At 40.5% G+C, this 16,040-nt stretch overlaps 1 protein-coding gene across 1 annotated transcript in view; it reads left to right on the top strand.

Annotated features, from left to right (window-relative positions):
• Positions 1-2,441: 2,441 nt before the first annotated feature.
• The window catches only part of LOC138600569 (astrocytic phosphoprotein PEA-15), a 51,532-nt gene continuing 37,933 nt past the window's right edge, over positions 2,442-16,040 (top strand). Inside the window, exon 1 of the mRNA XM_069672025.1 lies at positions 2,442-2,791. The gene's annotated coding sequence lies outside the window, so the exon portion shown is untranslated. The remainder of the gene's footprint in view (positions 2,792-16,040) is intronic.

Here is a 16,040-nt window from a genome sequence, read left to right as displayed (position 1 = left end):
CCTCCCTCCCACAGTCCAAAGACATGCTCGTCAGGACTCTAAATTGCCTGTAGGTGTAAGTGTGAAAGGCTGTCTGTCTCTGTGTGTCAGCCCTGTGACTGACTGCTGATCAGTCCAGGGTGTAACCCCGCCTCTCGCCCAATGACAGCTGGGATAGGCTCCAGCTAGGCTCACATTTTAGTCAGTTCTTAGACCCTTTTTTTAATGAGAAAAACCTGGACTACTTACATAGAAGACGTCTCTCATGTATCATTTTCAAGCACTAAAGGGCAACTTTTCTCTCAGGGCGACAAAGGAGAGAAACTGATGGATGATTAAACTTCTTACCCAGCAGCACAGCGCCCGTTGGCTTGCTGACACTTTTAAAAGAATGGAGTCTGGGTTTGGGGGGGGGCTGGTGGTGGGGGGGGGGGTCTGTGTTTTGGATGGTGTTGTGATGGAGAGAAAGAAACAGGAGGAGGGATTTGCCGACCGGATAGTGCGGTGACATCAGCTTTGAAAAATGTGTGTGTGCAAGTGTGTGTTTCTGTGTGTGTCTGGGAAAAAGTGGAATCGGAAGGGAGCAGGAAAGAGAGAGGTCTCACTCTGTTCTTTTTTTCTGAGGGCCAAACCAGACACATGGTTGTTATTTGTTTTGACACTTGACTTTGAGGTCACAATTCAATCTGATAACTCCCTTGTTTTAAATGTTTTGTATTAAGCAGGTTTGCATTCACAGTAATTGCAGGAATTTTATCACAGTCCAACATTTTGACACATGAAACTTTGATTCATGTACAGCTTGGCCAGCTTCATAAAAATATCCATCTCACTGCATTGATCCCTGGTGTCTAAGACAAGGGTTTGATCCTAATCCCATAGCCTACTACAATCTAATACCAGCAAGTTTTGAGCATGTTATATTACACATTTAAACATAGTGAATGACTCAAAGAGCTGCTGTACATATTAAGATGGCTACATTTGAATTTAATGTTGATGAGAAGTTGATCAGACCCAGAAAAAAAGGAATGTGGATGATGTTTGAACACCACCTGAAACAAGTTAATTAAAGGAGCAACTCGCCCCTGGAAAAAAGCTGGTGTTCTCTAAACTCGATAGAAGCAATAATATTTGAAATTGGCGCCATAGCTGTGGAGAAAGTTGTACAAACAGCTCGTGGTTTCGCCCATTCTACATTCCTACAACACCCAGCGTGCATTGCGCCCCTCCCTCTGAAAGGAACGGCCCAGGGAGAGACGCTGGAGTGAAATACTACCGTGCGTCCTAGATTGAGGAAGTATAGTTTAGCAAGCTCCCTGGCCTCCGCCAGGTGACGCCTTTTACGTAGTCTGGTGGAGGTTTTCCATTTGAGAAGTAGATAGCGTCCTCCATGATGTTGGAAATCTGCAAACTGGCCCTTTAAGATTGACTGATGTGCAGTGCAGCTAAGCAAAACTGTATAAATAGTGTGCATAGTTAAAGTAATTATATACAGTAGCAGTAGGGAATTGTGACTTGGGGACTTGGGGTGTAGTCACCACAGAAAAAGCACCTGTGGATTTACTAAACAGTTCAGCTGTGAGCAAAAACCACAGCAGCACTGCCTAGAGTTGTATGATTAATATTAATCTGCCTGCTAGCTCCTGCTAGCTGCAGCTAACGTTAGCCTGAGACACAGCACATGACAGAAGTAGCTTATTTCAGCTTATGACAACTTACTGTTTTAATGCAGCTCCTTCAGACAGTCTCCATCTTCTTCACCGTCATCTTCATCCTCATCTGTGGCATCATAATGTCTCCAACAGGTTAGCATCCTCATTGCTGGAAATATCAGTCTGTGAATCATCATCCAATTTCCCTCGTTTCTAATGATAACAAACGTGACACAATTCAATATCAGCTAATTAGCACAGACCAATTATATTTTACTGAATGGACTGGACACTTGTAGTAACTCCTACACTGTAAACTGCTAAAGTAATGTGTGTATATGTTGTCCCACTTATTTAAACAGACTTTAAACGTTACTAACCTACTAAACAAACCGGATAGCAAGCAGCAAAGGTTAACGGTCATAATCGCTGACGTCCCTGGAACTTCATAACGTAAATTAAATACATGATTAAATTCATTATATTTTTTATTTTGTAATTACAAATATAAGCCTGGCTGACATCTCTGTAAATGTATATATTACAGTTTTTTATTCAAAATTATTTTAATAGCAAAATTGATGTAGATTCTCAGGCGGAGCTCAGCCTTTTTCCGGGGGGGCGTCAAGGATGCATTCAGGGGTCGAGAGAGTGAGCCACTGTTTGCAATAGACGATCTGTGGATGAATCAGACAGCGTGCTTAACCGTGACCGAGAGAGAGAGGGAGAGAGAGAGAGAGAGAGACAGAGAGAGGAAAAGGCGTTTCCACGTTTCAGCAGCCGGTGACAGAGCAGCGGACAGCGAAGAAGCACACTGACAGAGAGCGGAATCACGACCCTCCTGATCCCGGCATTTCTCTTTTATTCTCTTTAAACACTGACTGACAGCTCCTCTAACCCGTGTCCCCTTCACGGCCGCGTCTGATGAAACACACACAAATCAACCTTTGAACGTCTTGAAACCGTAAAAGTGAACCGAACCCGGCGACACCAACACAGTGGACTTTTTTCATTTCCCTGCAGAACGTCTTTCCTCTCTGAAACCGACAGTAATTCCCCCACAGAGCTGTTTACTGTGACATCCAGAGGAGATTATCTTCCTGCAGACTCCCGCATCTCTCCCCGTCTGTAGCTGACTCATATTTGCAGCGCTCAGGGTGAGTACATCTCAGTTTAACTTAAATTTTCTGCATTTCTCTCGTGCAAACTGGTGCTTTTTGGCTCGAGAGGGGAGTATTTCTCTCATACTAAATTCTCCAGGGTGTAGTTCATTAACCGGCCCGTGCTGTGAGTGAGTCAGCCTCTTCCATTCATGGATCTGGATCATTTCTCTCCTCGCATACCGTTACATGGCTGTGTGAAAGACTCGCCTACTTCACAGGCTGCCTGTAAAATTTACTTTTCCGGCTTTTTTGTGCCCTTAAATGCAAAAGTCAAAGAAATGGGGCGTTCACGTGCCCTCCGGGCATATAACTCTTTTCATACTATAAGACCATATTTTTAGGATAAAAAATCACTCAACATTTGGACCACTGAAAGGACACTGTCTTCCAGTTATCAACAAAAAAATTACCAAAATAGCTAAAAAATTTAATCAAAATAGGAGCTGTATTTAAAAAATAAAATGTCTTGTGGAAACTTTTTGCTTAAAAAACCCCAATTCATCTTAATTCCGCAATGTCTTTTTAATTTGACACAACTCAGTCATGAACTTGACCGTTACTTGGTTAAGTGGGGAATTTCCTATTCTCAAGAGGGCATTTAACACACCATTGATTAAGCTAATTGGATTTGTTTTAGTGTCCCTGAAGGCTTCACGTATCTGCTGTCCTTTTCATTGCTTCTCGCTCCAGTATTCCCATCATACTCCTACAAAGACTTCATTAATGGATATTGTATTATTGTGTGTTCTCCGTTTGAAACATATTAAATTATATTAGTCTTGTGTGATTGTTTCCTGGTGTGTCTGTGACGTTTTTATTGAGCCGTATCTGTGTTTGTAAGGATCTCTAAGGGACCAGAGTATCAGAAGTGTTCTGTCAGAGGAAAGACTGGATCGTAAACCGGCGGCGACCACCTGTGACTGTCCCGGATGGTTGTGTATATGTGTTGGTTTATGAATGTGTGTTTGTGTGAACGGATGGGGAAGGGGTGGGTCTTTTATGAATGGATGTGTCGGGCCAGCCAGCATGTGTGCATGCACGCAGCTGGGAGGGGTGGGGTGGACTAGTACTTCTCTTCCTAATACCCCTGTATTGTCCGTTTCTTTAACCTCAATAGTTTAAAAAGTTTAATCATAAATATTCTTGGTGATTTTTATTTTATTTTTCTCGGCATTAAAAGAAACAGGAGGGGGAAAAAGGCCAGTTTTGAACTTTTAATAATAAGTTAAGTTTTTGTTTAGCTTAAAATATGTTGAAATTCTAGTAGCTTAGCTGCAGTAAATATAAAGCAGTGAAAGTCACTGTTATTGTGATCATTTTCATTGTAGAGCTCTGTTTTTGTCCTATTTTAAGTCTGGTTACTTTTAGAATTACTTATCTAATGATTATTTTCTTATTTGGGCCGTAAAAAGTCGGAAAATAATGAATGAAATGTAAGAAAACAATAAAAAATGCTAATGTTGCTAATGTTACAGTTTCAGGTAAGAAAGTTACGTCATCAAATTTCTTGTTTTGTCCAACCAACGTAGGCGTTAACATAGGACAAATAAAATAGAACAAAAGAATGTTTTGATTTTTTTTCCCGAAAAAAACCCCAATCATGACTCATCATAAAAAAAAATACAGATAAATTCTCTGTTGATGTACTCGGCTCTTATTCTAAGCAAATAATATGACATTCATGCATTTAATCAACATCCTTCTCCTTTATCCTGACCGCATACAGTGCGAGACTGTCTTGTGCAGCATGACAGCTGTCAGTTCATTTCCTGTTGTGTTGCATTCCAGTCATATTATCCCTCTGAACATTGTACAGGCTGATTAACAATCCCAGTACAGCAAAACAAAGGAACTTTATTTTATTCTAACGGTAGTCGCATGTTCCTTTAAGTTTCAGAAAGAGTAGTAATTTGTTGAGTCTTTCATAAAATGCGAGCAACAGTGAAGTGTCCCTGTAAACCTGGTTGTTGAGCATGTTTTGTGAGGCGAAACGAGGACCGTTTGAAAAGTGGGGACGTTCCCCCAAAATGACATTTTTCAGGGTTAAAAAGTGGATTTACGGATCAAGTAAGATTTAGTTCATAAAATTAGAGGTGTAACAGTACAAGTGTGTGTGGGTGTGTGTCTATGTGTGTGTGTATGTACCTTGACTCAGCTTTTTGGGAGCCGGTCTCCTCTCCTCTCTGATACATATTGATCTGTCTTCTCGGACAGAGGAAAAAAACTGGGCAGCGCAGCAAAAATGAGCTTCCTCTCTCGGGTTCACTTCCTCTGTATGTGTGTGTCTGTGGTGTCGGTTGTCCCCCCGCAGCCGCCAGGGGAATGTTTGTGGTTGAGTGTTTGCAGGCGCTGAGTCAAACAACGTTTTCGGGAAGATCAGCTTAAAATGGTTAAACAATCAAAACAAAGGAAAAACATGTTCGTTTTACGAGTACTTCCCTTTCCAGTAAGCTGAGTATAATAGACTATTAACTTCATCATAATGATAAGAAAAAACCAAACAGTTATTTTAGTGTTCAAGGAAGAGCAGTTTACCAAAATGACTGTCTGGTGTTGATTAATGTCACTTCTGCAACCACAAGAAATGAGGAATCGAAACTTCATTCAGACAAAACTGTACTCCCCAAACATCTGCTCTGTTTCCTCTTCACCCGCTTTTGGTTTCATTCAGAATGAAACATCAATGACTGGCCTCGGCCATAAACACCACCAATCTGATCCTTCAAAAGAAGCCAATATTAACCACTATTAGCTTTGGGACGAATCAGGCTTATATATATAATTTTTTTTATCATAACATAGCAGCACTGAAACCATTAGATTTTTTTATCTTAATGTACAAACCATCCAATTATTCAAAAAAATGTCAACCTTATTGTGGCACTTAAAGTAGAGTTAGGACATTACCAGAGTCAGCAGGATTAATCAACGTCTCAACAAAATTTCACAAAAATCCGTCAAGGAGTTGTTTAGAAGTCGGGGGTTGTGTTAAAGTTGTTTTCTCAAAGATCTCAGTTTTGTGTTCTTTGGCGGCACCTATGGCGATAAACGGTAGTTGCAGGAGCACACTTCCCAGATATCCAGACACGGTTGGCTCCGGTTGTAACTCTTGATTTTCCTCTTTTCATCCTCAAGAGGGAACTTTATTGAGAACAAAAGAAAAAACCTTTGAAATGTCTCTAAGCTTGGGAACATTGAACACTGGGGGCATACAACCCAAGGAACATACAGTAGATACGCTCCCCAATGCTGCTAGCATGTCTAGAAATAGCTAATGGCTAATTTACTGTGAGCAAGTGCCATAGTCTATACTTAAACGAAGCAAGGACAGACATCATAGACAAGAGTAGAAACTCAATTAAATACACGGCAATTCATCTGCCCCCATGTTTGTGTATCTCAACATAACTAGCATTAGCATGGCTAAGTATTTGCATAAGAAAGTCATTGTGCATGACCAAACATTTGAACTAATCTGATTCATTTGACATAGCGTCCAGCGCTTTATTGAGGTTTGAAATGTAACGTCTTCAATATTTTTAAATATCCTTTAAATTTCTTTGTTAAATATTTCAAGCTCAACCATAATGTGCTGAAGTATTTAAAAGCAACACCGAGTAATAAAACGCACAAAATAAACGGTTTAAAAAACACTATGAATGCACTGATGCGTTTGGCATTGGCCCTCCTCAGGGGGCTTCACAAAGCCTCCAACAACTGTCAGCTAAGTGGCCTGAAAGCTTTTTAAACTCTTCAATTTGAGCACAGCCTTGAGTTTTGTTTTTGTGTGATTTTTATTACATTGCAGCCGTTTAATGGATCAAAAAGTAGATCTCTTTATTCAGTGTTTTTCTTTAAAGCAGTAAAAGTTAGTCACAGACTTGGCTGTTATTAAGTGTTTTGTTAGATATGTTTTTATTCCTGTTTGGAGGATTTGCTACAAGGCTGCACTGATGACAAAGAGATCCAGGCTAACCGTCATTGCATAGGTTGTTAAAGACACTCACAGGCCGACATTTGATATTTAATAAAACTCTGTATCAGCCTAATCTGATAACACGGCATGTCAACACAGCAGACCGGGTAATAAAGATCACATCATACTAAAAAAACAACTCTAATATAATAAAAACAATCTGTGATTCTCAGCAGAGCAGCCTCTGAAAGAAACGCTTCCTGCAGCAGTGAATCCACCAATACGCCTCCTGGCACACAGAGGGAACAGATATGTCACTGTCAGACCTTTCCTGCCTTTTGTTTCCCATCCTTCGGCCTCAGGAGCGTTTGTTTACTTTCACCATGTGTCTGCCGGGTTCTCAGGAAGCTATGAGTTACAGAGGGGTCAGTGTCAGTACGCGGCGTTACATCACCGCCTTTAATCTGCGCTAAGGCTGCTCGCTTACATCGTCTTCCGCTGCCTTCCGCCTACTTTCCTCGGCTCTGTTGTAGGTATCCATTTACAGATTACACTGTTGGAGCAGATGCCACCTTCTAACACAGGCAGGGAAGTGTAAACAAAGACAAATGTTCTGGACATGCAACAAGCAACAGATGTGCTGGACTGTACTGTAAGAATGCCATACTGTACTGATACAGCATTATAACGGAATTTCAAAAGATTTGGTTGATGAGAACAAGCAGGTACCACAACAAAAAACGAATGGGACCCATCCCCCATCCCCAAAATAACCGCAGGTTACCGTTGCGCTAGCATGCAAACCGCCATGTTTGAGGCCCCTACCTGTCCAACAGAAAGAAGGCCAGCTCTTCATCGCTCTTTCGCCATGTTTGCCGGTCTGAATGGGGCACAGCTGCTAATTTGAACAACTCCCACACTCGCCTATACGCTGTGATTGGCTCAGGGAACCACAACAAGTTTTGAAAAATCTTTTAGTGTGGGCCAGGCTTAAACCAGAGCTGGGTTGTAAAACTGATTCATGTAGAGCCCTAATACTCACAACAGATGAATTTGCATAGGAAACATAAGCCTGATGTTTCTGTCTCTGTGGTCACAGGAAGTGATGCTACAACATGAGAGACATGACATGGAGCTGATGCCAGGAGTAAAAACAGCACACGCATACTGCCCCCTCTGTTTCATCCATAACAAGCATTGTTTATTTTGTTGCCCTCGGTAAAAGCACTGGATGATCTGCTCTAAAAGGAAGTCCGCATTTCCAGTTACATCACTGGTTTTTATTCCATCCTTCGGATTCCTTTCTGTAACAGATGATCCTGTTATGTGCGTTTGTTCTCCAGCTTCCCCTACAAGCCTACAGTATATATAAATACGTGCCTTAGGGAAAGATGTACCTTGATAAAGAGTTTGTATATCTGTAACGATTTATTTTAAACTTCCCCCAGTGCCACAGAGGTTAAGCTGTTCTCTCTCAGGCTGCAGCCGCATGGACACAAACAAAAAAAAAAACAGATTTTATGCCTGCAGCTTGCCTGCGTGGTTGCGTGGTTGCTGTGCTACAATTGACGCCCACACCAGCATAAAGCTTCTTTTCAGTGCTTTCACTTTGGATGCTGTTTATCTGCTCGGTTGTTACGGCATCTGTGTTAATACAACCTGCTGCATACGTTTCAAATTTAGGGGGAGCAAAAAGCACCACCAGGGTCGTGAGGATGTTAAAAGGTCGAGCTTTAGATTGTTGATTTTATATGTAGACGGAGAAATGGAGGATTGTTTTGTGCTTTAACACAGTTGTGGAAGTGTTTCATAAGCCCAATCTGTCTGACTGGCAGTTTTTCACAGTGGCCAGAATGACGGATGAAATGATCCACACACACACACTCAAGAGGAACACCTAAGCCTGCACAGACGGCCAGAGCCACACAAACAGCAACAGTGCAGATGGGCTGAAGCGCACACATGCAAAAACACGTGGACACACGCAAACTAGAACTCTCTCTCTCCGTTTAGCGTACACACTTTGATTCAAGCCGTTTCCCCATCGTCCGGGTGCATAATCTACTTTGCCGCTCGACTTCAAAATGAAATGCCCCAGTGGGCCTGATTGGATTTGATAAGAGTTGATTCGATTGAAGCAGGTGGATACAGTACCGCAGTGTGTATGCGAGTGTTCAGGTGTTGCAGGATACATAATTGCAGAATGCTTCCAACTGTTCCCCCCCCTTGTTTTTCCAGTGTAAATGTGTGTCATCATCACACCAAACAACTTCCTGAGCGCCATCGCACCGTTTGATCAGAGTTGGAGTCGAGTAGAAAACATCATGAGGCTGAATGTACTGTAGTCAGCTGCTCTGCAAATGCCCCCGAGTCCCTTGCAGTGCTGTCGAGCTGACGCATTTTACACGGCCTTCTCATCTACATCTGCACACATCCTCGCAGTCGTGCACAAATACAAAAGCAAGAGTCACGATTACTTTAGCGTTTAGGTCCATTTCCTAAAGTAGGTCATCTCCAGAGGTTTATACTTCTAGCTCCATCCAACAGGTTTATAACTGAAGAAGCCTTTCGGATAAGAGGTCGTCTTCAAGAACCAACCAAGTCCAGCTGCCTTTTGGATTAAGCTTTGAAGCTATCCAGGCAGCCACTAGTTTCCAGTCACATCACAAAGTTTGGAAAGTAAACCTGTGGCGCATTCAGGTGCTTGTATGAAAGTCCAGTATCTTAACTTTAAGTTTAAAATGAGAAAACATTCAATATTTTCGCAATTAATACATTTAAAGTTGAAGGACTTTTGTTGAAAAAATTTGAAGCCAAACCCTCTCTATCGCCCCCTGCTGACTGGCTGCAGTATAGCTCATAAAGTTCTGCTGTTACACCAACATGCGGGATCCTTGCTGTTTTTTTCCATTAATTTAAGTGTGTGTTTTGGTTAGCGGAAGTGGCTAAGTTGGCTACACCCACCGATCTGTACTGCGCAGCTCTGGCTCCAAATGACATCACCAGCGCAAGATGGCAGTGCCAGTCACATGGGGTATTTTGGCGACAATTTGTTACAGTGAGAGTAGATGGAGACACGTCATCATCTATATATACAGTCAAAGGTAGAAAGTTGCTGTTTGGTCGGGGACACTGATGTCTCAGATTAAGCTTTATATCTAGCACTTAAGGAATAGTTCAACACTTTGGGAATTGGCTGTCTTTCCGAGAGTAGGCTACAATAAGAAGATTGATAACACTCAAATATGTCTGTAAAATGTGGAGCTATAACCAGGTGGTGGTTAGCTTAACTTAGCTTAGCACAGCAACTGCTCTTACAATTTTTTTTATTTTTTATTATGTCTGTTATTTAGTGAGCTGTAGAGGTACTTGTACAGATTTTGTTACCCATGGATAGCTTTTCGCCATTATCCTATCTTAATGCTAAGCTACGCTAATTGTCTCCTGGCTCTAGCGTTCTATCTATATAAAATACAAACGTGTTTGGTATCAATCTTCTCATCTAACTCTGAAAATTATTTTTAAAAAGTCTATATCTGAAAATGTTGCACTGTGATGATTCTGGGCTGTCCTTGCCTTTTACATGCAATTAAAATACAACAACAAAAATTTAAGTACATCCTTAACTACTGTTTAAACGAGAAAGGTAAAAAAAAAACAAGGATCATAAAACTCCAAAGCTGCAATAACCCAGTGAAGTGTGCGACACAGAACAAAAATTTTCACCAGTTTTTATTTTTGACATGACGAGAACTCAGCCTGTGGCACTGAGGAGAAGCTAGCTGTGCCCATCAGGGGTCCTGGTGTGTTTGCCCTTCTTTATCTTCTCTTCTCTTCGGATGATGATTGATATGTGTGTGTGATGATAAAGCTGGGGACGTGGGTGGAAAGTACAGGTCTATAACAGTTCTGATGAGCAATGAGTGCCTTGATGAGACACTTTATGTTTCTGAGGTGATTCAGAGCCATACTTTTTTTATATGCCGACCTGAATTACACCAATTATCGCAGTGTACTTCATTAATAAACATTAGAACTTGTTTAATTTTGTTGTTTGAGTATTTTGGTAAAAGAAACAAGCTGCTTAAATACATGTTTTAGAATGAAATGTTATTTTTAAAGCCTGTTTTCTGGCATTTCCTTATGTTTGCGTCCTTCACATGGCTATGTGCATCCATCCATGTCATGCATATCAGAAAATAAGTCAGCTTCCTCAATTTAACAGATGAAGCCCAAAACGTGTCTTTGCCTGCCTTAACGTCATAACCTCCATCCCCTTCCCTCGTGTTTGTGTGTTCAGGATTTTGTGTGTATGCTCATGCAACGGTATGTGTGGTTGAAAAAGCCTCAGGAAACAGGTTAACCTCCCTGCCATGGAGATGAAAAACTGACATGCACACACTAACACACACAAATGTGTACCCTCCCTCCACTACTCAAACTGATAAAATGCGATGCAGGCGTCAAACTCGCTCTGTGTACGTGGTTTATGTAACCCTCTGGGGACCTGTGTACCTACCCAGTGCTGGAGGGACTGTAGCTAGCACTAATGCATTGTACCATTAAACAAAGGCCCGACTAGAAGCTTCAGTATCAGACCTTTTACTGGGTATGTGGAAAACCTACGATGAGCAACAAGCAGCCCACAAGCCACACTTACCCATGTGGCTGTTTAAGTCCAATATGGTCACATTCTGGTTTCATTCTTTGCAGCACTTAGCATTCAAGGTTTAAAACATCTTCTCATTAATGAGTTCAATTACATTTGGCTCAATCCAAGTCGAAACTGCTTGTGTCTGCCTCCTCTTTTCAAATGATATCTCTTTATGTGACTGTAGCGGATCTACAAGGTGAAATAGAAGCAATGAAAAGTTTTAAAAGGTATTATCTTTTTAGTCCTTTTCATAAAAACAGAAAAAATGTGCACTAATTATTATCAACCTTCAAGCTTTGGCTTCTAGCCTTTAACATTTGATTACATGCACAACCACAGCCACAGTGATCCAAAGTTGATGTTTTTTAATTTTATGCAACATGATTAAAAAATACATCAACTGTGTGTACTATTCTCCATAATTTACCTGAAGCTTAAAGGCAAACCAACAGTTTGGAAATGTTTATATCGACACTTGTCTCGTGCCGTTTTTAAGGTTGAGTGACAGAATCGCCTTTGTTCAGATATTAGCTGTTATAGGCTTATCAAACTAGGAGAGGAAAACACCATTAAAAGATTGTTGCGTGCTAGTAACCATGTGTTCTTATTTCTCGGTTGTAGTCAGGTTTCACAGGTTATTTTCTTTCTTAAATGAAGGTTAATGTGCCACTTTGATCTTATATCACCTCTTATTGATCAAAGTGAAGCTGCCATGTGGACAAGTTGTTTGTAAATGCAGCATTTGTAAGAAATTTTGATCGTGTATGTTGTTTACCAAAAAAACCTATCATACTTGATTCTACTTCTAAAGGCTGGTGAAGTTTAATATTTTTAAATTTAAGCTAATTAAATTAAAATACATCAAATTATTATTATTATTTTTTAATTACATTTTTGTAAGTTTACATTTTTTAATCCTAGTATCCTTAAAGTAACAATCTCAAACTTTTTCATGTAAATAAATGTCTGTTAAGTCTCTCTCTCTGTTATCTATCCCCAAATGAGGTAACACAATGGTGATTGAGCTTATGGCCCACTGATGAAAGCCTTTGCACTTGCAGTATCTGTATTTTTACAGATTGGGTGTCTGGTGTGGTCTTAGCGGGAAAAATCACAAGCTGTGCCAGTTAGTGACGCGTTTTCCATCACCCAGCAGTGGTTGGTCTTCCAGAGAGGGTAGGCGGTGCTAAGCGGCTGCTTTTCCGGTCTCTGCAACTGTTGCGAGTAAACAGTAATCTACTATGGCTGAACAAACAAAGAAAAGAACAATGACTACAGATACAACTTCAAAAATAAGTGAAAATCCAAAGAAAAATAAACTAATTTGATGCTCAGATGAAGGCAAAAAGAAAGCAACTGTCAGCGAGGAAAAGCAAGAGTTACAACCGGAGCAAACCGTCACACATGTCTGGATATCTGGGAAGTGTGCTCCAACAATTACAGTTTATCGCCATAGGTGCTGCCAAAAAGAATCTTCGATATTACCACTTTAAAGTGCCACTTTGATCTTTTATCACGTCTGATAGATTGAAGTTAAAGCTGCTTTGTGGACAATTTGTTTGTAAATGTAGCAGCTGTTTAATACATTTTGATTGCAAATGTTGTTGTTGGTAGAAAAAAATGTAATCCCTAACATGACGTCTTCCATTTAGTAGATTAAAATTGTTAACAAACACCATGATGATGATGGTGATTAAAAACCTGGTTAGCTCACCAATTACTTACCTGATATTAGCTGGCTCCGCTGGTGTTTAAAATGATTAAAAAGGCCCCTATTGTTCATTCCTGTTCCCTAACAGCCATCCTCTGGTAACGTGTTCTGTTGTGTTAAAGCCTCCTGCATTTAAAGCCATAGTTTAATATTTCAGTGGACTAACTGACTCACACTCTACTTTATATGCCCTCCATATTACAAAAAAACTCTTAGTCATCACTGCGCTGCTTTGTTTCTCATATTGTACTCAGGCTTTTGTCGGTGTTCCAGACAGTTTGGATAGACAGCGAGTAAATTTTCTTTCAGTAATATGGTCATGTTCCCAATTCAGACCTAACAAAGCACCAAGTCTCACATTAAAAGTACAACAACAATGCGTAATTGAACAAATGGGACTTAAATGGTTGCCTTACGTGAGCAGTAATTGAATCCAAACAATCTAATTGATGGAGTTACATTGCAGCCATACTGATAATTACTCCAAGTACACAGAGCTGTGCACAAGTGGTTTTATAACCAAGGAGCTAACAAGTTTCATGATGATATCCTACTACTACATCTTATTGTAATTCCTAGTTCAAATGTGTTTGTAATGATAAGGGGAAAATGCAGCAATTTCCTTGAAGTTGTTCTTTACTGTAACCGTGGATACTTGCCAGCTGCATAACTGGTGTTTATGTATCATTAGTTGGTCCTACATATCTGAAAAAGACTCCAGAATTTGATATACATTAGATTTGAATGAAAATATATAGATATTCATGGTGTGTAGAGGAATAATTCCAATGACTTCCCTTGTAATATATTCCCTCTCATTGCCACAAGTTCCACTAGCAGGTTAATGAATTTCATTTTTAGTGGAATATCTCTCTTAGATTGATTGCCAAACAAAGATTTATTGTTTCCTGATGATGTATCCCAAAATGGCTGTCACCATCAGAAGGTTGACATTTGTTATTTTGGGTGAATTTTCTTTTCTTTTCTCTCTTTTTAATTTTTTAATTGTTAAATGTATTGCCATTAAATTTGATATCCATACCCCCGAAGAAGACTGAAATGTAATAACCCATGGGATACCCTTTAGACTTGTAGCATCATTATCAGGTCCAAATTTTAAATCAGGCAAATGCTTAGTTTTATGACCAAATGCCTACAAAACTATAAAGATTTCTATCAGCCTCGCATGCGCTTTGTGTTTAGCGCTAATTAGCATGCTAACACACTTGATAGTGAACCTCTTATCTGTCATACATAGGGCTGGGTTTTGATTCACAAGGTCCCGATTTGATATGATTTTCGATCCGATTTGATTAGATTCAATATTGATTTGGTTAGGGGTATTTCAGTTACAATATCAATGCACCTCTAACCTGGTGCATTATCAAAATTTTTGAGAACTGACCCCAAAGAAGTTACATCATGTACTTTTTATTTAACATGACAAACACACAGCAGTCAACACAATATTAACAATTTTATGAATTAGACAGCTTATGAACATTTTTTTTTTCCAGTTTCAGAATTTTATTCTCAACATCTGGCTCATGGTTTTGATTGCACAAATTGGGGTTCAGCTTGAGCGAGATTTGGCCAGGAGTTCTCATAACGCAAAGAACAAAACCACATGAGACTAAGAGTTATGGGGAAAGGCATATGGTATAACAACATGCCGATAATACACCCGCGGCCAAAGCTGACGCTAACAGAGAGTGACTTAAACGTTAGTGCAAAACTAACTTGCATATTCATGGACACACACACAATAAAAAGAGTCCGTCTGCGATCACCGATGTCTCCGTAGTAGGTGCAGTAAACAAGTCCGGGCATGTCTATCTCTGAGTCGTGCTGCGTTCAGGAGTGCTCAGAAACGTGAGTGATCAGACACATATTTTTAAAGATCGATCTCGGGATTTATTAACCATTATTGGGTCATTCAAACGAGAATCGACCCGGTAAAAATGATTTTTTAAACTCAGTCATACATCTGTGTGTTAGCATTGTAATTGTCAGCATGATTATTTGGTCATCATTTATTCAGAGGTGCAGGAGGTAAATAGATAGCCTAATAGGAAGTTTACAGTCATGCTAGCATTTTCATTTCGGCTCTTAGCCTTTGTTCAACAGAATGTGTAGCTACTCGTCAGTCAACAGGTTCCCAGTTCAACATGGCCATAAATATTGTAATAGTCCTGCTATGCTACAGGAACACTCGTTTAACTGTGAGTAATCGCATCAATAACGTGGAGGATAAAAAGCAGGACTGCACATGGAGTCCTGCTGTGAATTCATCTTCTGTTGTGTTATTATAGAAATCCATAACAGAGCTGTAATGTGAAGAGGTGATGAAGGCAGGCAGGTAAAGTACGCCAGTTAGATGTCTAACGTTCCACCTCGCAGGGTGATTGACTGAGTTTCATTTCCTTTGAATTGCACCCATCTTCCTCCCTGGTACCAGCGTGCTCAATCCACTAATGGAGCAATAGAGTGGACTGAGTGATAGAAAGAGAGATGGAGAGCGCAATAGAGGGAGAGTTAAAGAGAAGAGGAGTGAGGCGGGGAGGACGAGAGGAGGCAGACGAGCAGGCAGAGTAATCTGAAATTTTGAGTCACGCCTGGAGTCTGAAACAGACTGAACAACTTGTTTAATCTCTAATGGACTGTTTTGGGGACTCCGGCCCATTTATATGTGTGTGTCTGTGTGTGTGTGTGTGTGTGTGTGTGTGTGTGTGTGTGTGTGTGTGTGTGTGTGTGTGTGTGTGTGTTAGAGAGGGGTCAATGCCTCCAATATAGACAGCGATTCCCCACAGTCCCTGACCATTTGACTCCACGTCCCCGTTAGTCAAAGAGACAGGGAAGCTGCCATTAGAGTTGCCTCTCCTCTGTGTGTGTGTGTGTGTGTGTGTGTGTGTGTGTGTGTACTTGTTCATCTATCATTGTGAGGACCGATGTCACTGTAGAC

Source organism: Semicossyphus pulcher, unplaced genomic scaffold, assembly GCF_022749685.1.
Source record: "Semicossyphus pulcher isolate SPU_LCO1_2020_fin unplaced genomic scaffold, fSemPul1.0.p SCAF_21, whole genome shotgun sequence".
Taxonomy (NCBI): Eukaryota; Metazoa; Chordata; class Actinopteri; order Labriformes; family Labridae; genus Semicossyphus; species Semicossyphus pulcher.
Note: the sequence above shows the minus strand (reverse complement) of the source record. Positions and strands in the feature narration are given on the sequence as shown.